Source organism: Drosophila hydei, unplaced genomic scaffold, assembly GCF_003285905.1.
Source record: "Drosophila hydei strain 15085-1641.00,03,60 unplaced genomic scaffold, DhydRS2 tig00000172-arrow-pilon, whole genome shotgun sequence".
In the NCBI taxonomy this organism is placed as follows: domain Eukaryota; kingdom Metazoa; phylum Arthropoda; class Insecta; order Diptera; family Drosophilidae; genus Drosophila; species Drosophila hydei.
The window spans coordinates 1471491-1477500 of NW_022045682.1; the positions used below are offsets into that span (position 1 = coordinate 1471491).

Below are 6010 nucleotides of genomic sequence, written 5' to 3' on the forward strand. Positions count from 1 at the left end.
AATTATATAACAAAATTTATAATATTTTAAAATTAATTTTATTTATTTTCTTTTTTTGGTTATGATATCACAAATAAGGTACACAGATTATAGATATATATTTATATTGTTAGACGTAGCTCAAATCGTTTACAACATAACACGTTACGCTGCTAAAGGAAGAAAAAAAAGAATCGAAGTTTTATAAAGATTTTAAGGTTATGTTAATTTTAGGTTTTAAGAGTTTTATGAGTTTTATAGTTAAAAAAATAAATAAATTTAATTTAATTAGTTCAAATTTAATTAAGTTTTTATGTTAAAAGTTAGACGCAAACGTGAGATAAAGCACATTTTTAGATTAATGGAGGTCAGGTTAGTTTGATATAAAGTTTCATAGATTTTATAGAGTTTTTAGCTTTATTAAAAATGTAAATAGAGTTAGAATGAATTAGAATTCTATGAAGATTTTCAGTTGGACACAAGACTTTGGGTTTATATAATTATATTTTTTTTTTTGTATTCAGTGAAGTTGGGTTAGTTTAATAGAGAGTTCTGTAGATTTTATAGAGTTTTGTAGAATTATTAAAAATATTAAATGAGTTAGGCTAATATAAATTTAGTTAAAATATCAAATTTTTTCTAGATTAGCTTATAGATTTATATATTTATATATTTTTATATTTAGTTAGTGTTTCATACATTTTCTAGGCAACACACAACCCGTAAAATTAGGAGAAAAAATTTAAAATAAATTACATTTTTTATTATAGCGTAATTAAAATAAAAAGCGAAGCTAAGCTAATGCTAGGCGCGACAACATCCAGACAGAGTTGAAGACGAGCCCGGCGGCTGGCTCGACTACGACGACGACGACGACGAGACTCGATTTTTGTAGACGATCCGCGTTCAACTCTGTCTGAAGACTGTGCAGCAGCTCGGATGAGCATGCGAGCAGGCGAGGATCAGACAATGAGCGTAGCCAACGTTGGCGCTGCCAGCGAATGCGACAGTTGCAACATAATGTAGCAAGTACATAAGCAGCTGTCTCTATCTAAAAGCTATATGCATATATATATATAGAGTCTAGCTGGGGTTGCTGCCTTGGTATATACACTGGAAATTTTCGACTACTGGAATTGGAATAGCAACTGACTGGAAGTCGAACGCGTGGGATTTTCTGTCCCAAGAAACCGATTTTAACTATCATTTTTTGTTAACAACAAAGCACTTTCTATTACTTATAGTATTTATTAATAATTATAGACAGCTATATACATATATATATATATTCATATAAATATATATGTATAGGATATAGTCACTATATCTGTACACACACTCACTGGGCACTAACGCTGCGGCGCTTGGCTTTGGCCTCAGCAGGACAACGCACGAAGTGAAACTAACGCCAACGCCAGCATTTGCCCTTCTTGTCTGGCCAGCCAGTCCAGGATGCTTTGGTCCAGCTTATGCTCGGCGAGCATAATCAACTGTCAGCCGTCTCGCTCGCACCCAACGCACACAGCGTGCTGTGGTGAAAAGCTCGAGTGGAGCAGCTGCGCAGGCTCAGCCTTGAAGGATGTGCAGGAATTTTTTGGCAGTCAGCATTGGTCGAGGGTTGCTTTTGGCAACAGTGTAGCAGGTCGCCTTTTGCCAGTGGTGGGGGCCAAACCACCTGGGCCAGCCAAGCACCAATCAGCGTGCACCTCCGCACACACACAGACACACAGACACACATACATATATATCTGAATATCTACATAGCTGCAGCTATGTGTGGCATGTGCCATGCGAGCAATGTGAATCTCGGCGTTAACATGTTGCCATGCACATGCGGCATTGTTTGGCTAGCTACAGATAATTGTGTATATATAGTACATAATAAACATATATATATTTATTTATATATATATATATATATATATATATATATATATATATATATATATATATATATATATATATATATATATATTCCTTGACTGTCTGTTATATAGCGCAAGTGTCAGCCATTTTGAATATTTACTTTGTTTGGCTTCAATTGCTTTTCTATAGCTTTGCTTGCGTGTTGCCACGATTTATGTTGCAATATATATATATATATACATGCCTCTCTATGTATCGCTCGCATTTGTTATTGATTGGCCAAGCGTGATGCCAGTCAGCGACCAGTTTAAATCAACGATCTATCTGTCATTTGAGTTATTTGAATGCTGCGTGTTTGCTCACAAATTTATATCAACTCACATTATTTATGACGAGTTTTCTGGATTCACTGCAAATAAATTGTGACAATTTATCAGTGGAATAAAATCGATTGTCTTTAATCAGATGACAAAACATTGTCTTTACTTTTAATTCAATTCAATTAATTTTATTCGTAATTTGTCGAAATTGTCTAAATTTAACTGAGCAATCGAATTTATTGTTAAATTAAAGATAAATAACATAAATAAAAATTGTTGTAAATATAAATTAAAAATAAATATATAGCAATTGAGTCTTACTCTTTTTAATAGAAACGTATAACATATATAACAAGCAAACAGATTAGTTTTAAAAAATATAAATTTAATTTAAATCCATGTAATATATATATATATATATATATACATAATTATATATATATATATATATATATAATATAATTAATTTATTATTTTATATATATATATATATATATATATGTATATATATATATATATATATATATATATATATATATATATATATATATATATATATATTAAACTGTTTTATATAAATTAAATATATATAATGTAATTTATTATTTTTTTTTCAGCTATACATTAAATATTTTATTGATTAAAAAATAGTTATCAATAGTTGCATTAAAATTTTAATTTTTAAATTTATTGTCTTAAAAGTAATAAATTTACATTTTTAGTATATATTTTTTTTATATCTTAAGATATGTGTTTAACTTTTATTTCATTATTATTAATATACAATTTCATAAATATTTTGTTGATGGATTATACATTTTTTAAGAACATTTGTAATCTTATGCAAGTCATTTTTAGTACTTGATTAATTTAAATTATATTAATAAATTTAATATTTTTTCATAATTTATGAGAAAAGTTAAGCAATTTCCTCCAACGCCATTATGCTCCTCAGCTAAGTAAGTCTATATACATATGGCTCTGTACAATTCCATTTCACATGGCCATCATAGAAATCCTATATGAAGCATCTTGCAGTTCCATTAAAAGTAGCTACTAATCTAAGCAAACACTCGCGCCAACTGCCTCATTTCCCATAGCTCAGGCAAGCAAACCAATTCATAATCCATAAAAACCTATGGCTCTTAGAATTCTCATCTCTAAGTACTTCCATATTTTACCCTCCGACCTGCTGCTGTCTCTGGACAGCTGCCCTGACGACGTTGCTAATACGACGCATTGGCCTAACCCTCATAAGCATAGAGCAAACAGACAAACAGACAAACAGACAAACAGTTGCAACTCAGCCAAAAGCTATAATAAAGTTGCGGATGTAAACAACTACAGCGAATAGCTGGGAAATGAAATGAAAATCAACAGAAACGGACCCATCCATAGCCGCAAAGGAGTTTCACAACATTTTTTCCATCACATTGGCTAAAAAGGATACATCCATCCAGCCCCAACAGGAAGTGAGAGCCGCCCAGACGACAGTCGACAAAAGCAGAGACTCTAAGGCACCAAAACAACGAGCAACAATAACAATATTCTGATATGATATTAAATTTCCAGATTTTTTGGCAGTCTGTGTGTCTGTGTGTGTGGGTGTGTGTGTGCGTGTACTTCCGTTTTACTATTTAAACAGAACGCTTAAGGGTGCGCATCCTGCGCCCAAAAGCACGCAACAAAAATCACATTGATTGACATAAATGAAGAATAATCGAATTGCGCGCTCATAAAACTCTAAACTAAGAGCCCAACCATAGAGCTGCAGCTCAAGTGTCATGCCACAACGAGGCACAGTGGGCCTCACCTTTAATTTAAATAATAATACGAAGTCAAATTGGTATTGTCAAATAAATAAACTTTAAAAAAGTACTTATTTCGCTAGGGGACACCCGGATTTGAACCGGGGACCTCTCGATCTGCAGTCGAATGCTCTACCACTGAGCTATATCCCCACAGGTCAAGTTTATCCTATTCTTTTTTTCGAATTTCCTTTTTCTTGTTTATTTATAAAAATTAATGTAATTTTAATAAAATATTAGCTAAAAATTTTACAATTTGTTTTTATTATTATAAATGATTTATTTTAATGTAACAAACAAAACAGATCACTAAACAGGGGACACCCGGATTTGAACCGGGGACCCTTCGATCTGCAGTCGAATGCTCTACCACTGAGCTATATCCCCATGTTCAAGGCTGATCTCTAAGCTTCTCTTGAATTTAAGCTATAAAAAATTCTCTAATAAATAAGGATGAGTCTTGGGTTCAGCTAGAAATACAAGGCAAAAAAGATAAAAGGGGACACCCGGATTTGAACCGGGGGCCCTTCGATCTGCAGTCGAATGCTCTACCACTGAGCTATATCCCCATGTTCAAGTCCGATCTGTAAGCTTCTCTTGAATTTAAGCTATAAAAGGATCTCTAATAGGTAAGGACGAGCCTTAGGTTCAGCTAGGAATACAAGGCAAAAAAAAAGGGGACACCCGGATTTGAACCGGGGACCTCTCGATCTGCAGTCGAATGCTCTACCACTGAGCTATATCCCCACACGTTAAAAGGTTTTTGAGCTGAACTTAAATGTTTGATCACTGCCCACTGTGCAGCCCTCTCTAATGTGTAGGCGTGGCTGTCTACCCTACCTCATAAATTGTGCGAAAAAAGTGTCAAACTTGAGTTGACAGGCGCGACAGGCGACCGTGCGACCGAGCGACAGTGAGAGGCAGAGCCACGTCAGCGGTAATTAGTGCAGCGGCGCCCAGAAGTCGACTTCAATTTCAGTCAGCAACAATTTGTTGCTGATGCTGTTGTTGTTGTTGTTGTTGTTGTAACTCTTGCACTAATTACAAAATAACTTTTGGTAGACTTTTTCTCTCCGGCTGCGCGTTGTCATCTTTGTTTGGGATTCCCCGTGGCTTCAATGATGTATGGCTTTTCGTTGCGGCATCCTTAATTGGAATGGGTTACATTTTGGCTTATCCGCTTATGGATAGCTGACAGCAAAAGGCTTTCGGTTTTAATTACCAGCTAGCGAAGCGGCTTTAAAGTTCCCTTCAGAAGCAGTTCTGGAGCCCACAAAAGTATGCTACTCGAGCAGAGCTGAAATTGAAGCTTGGTCAACAGCGAATGGGCATGGATATGGTTTGCTTGTTGATTTAGCCGATTCATGCTGTCAATCCACACGTCCACCCACTCAATCACAAACTAAACTAAACGCTGCTCTCAGCTCGATAAGCGCGTGCCACCGTAAACCGTAAACCGTAAATCGAAACCTGAGGGTGATTTTTTCTACTCTGGGGCGGGCAGATCTCTCTCTGTGGCACAAAACGATTTCGCTTTCGTCAGCCAGAGATTTAATATTTATTTTTGTTTGTGTGCAAATAGCTGGAAGCAACACAGATATGAGACACACACACACACACACATGTCGTGCGGTACGTATTTGAAGGGGATTCGAGTTGTTTTGCCTGTTATTAGTTTTAAGACTCTGATAGAAGCGTTTGTCTCACGGCTTTCAATTCAACTGTGCGTAATCGAGACATAGCCTCGATGTTTGATTTGGTGTGAAAAGAAAAGCTCTATATGAAATTTATTTGTTGTATTGATTGTTGAGCATGAAAAGAAAGGCTTAGCAATGGCTGAAACCTTGAAATATAGAAATGCATTTAAAAATTTAAATTTTTTAAATTGTAAGATATAAGAGAAAAAACCTATTATGTATGTATTATAAATTACACAAATATATTAAAAATATTTTAATATAATTAAAACTAGTTTTATAAACTAAGTTCTATATTTTTGCAGAAGCCAAAATTCATAAAATATAAGAAAGCTACTTT

At 34.5% G+C, this 6010-nt stretch overlaps 4 non-coding genes across 4 annotated transcripts; all 4 read right to left on the minus strand.

Annotated features, from left to right (window-relative positions):
- Positions 1 to 4054: 4054 nt before the first annotated feature.
- Positions 4055 to 4126, minus strand: Trnac-gca. The gene has a single exon. It is a non-coding gene; the product is annotated as a tRNA-Cys (tRNA).
- Positions 4127 to 4288: 162 nt separating this feature from the next.
- Trnac-gca lies at positions 4289 to 4360 on the minus strand. Its single transcript has one exon. It is a non-coding gene; the product is annotated as a tRNA-Cys (tRNA).
- A 110-nt stretch (positions 4361 to 4470) lies between these two features.
- Trnac-gca lies at positions 4471 to 4542 on the minus strand. The gene has a single exon. It is a non-coding gene; the product is annotated as a tRNA-Cys (tRNA).
- A 106-nt stretch (positions 4543 to 4648) lies between these two features.
- On the minus strand, positions 4649 to 4720 carry Trnac-gca. The gene has a single exon. It is a non-coding gene; the product is annotated as a tRNA-Cys (tRNA).
- Positions 4721 to 6010: the final 1290 nt, after the last annotated feature.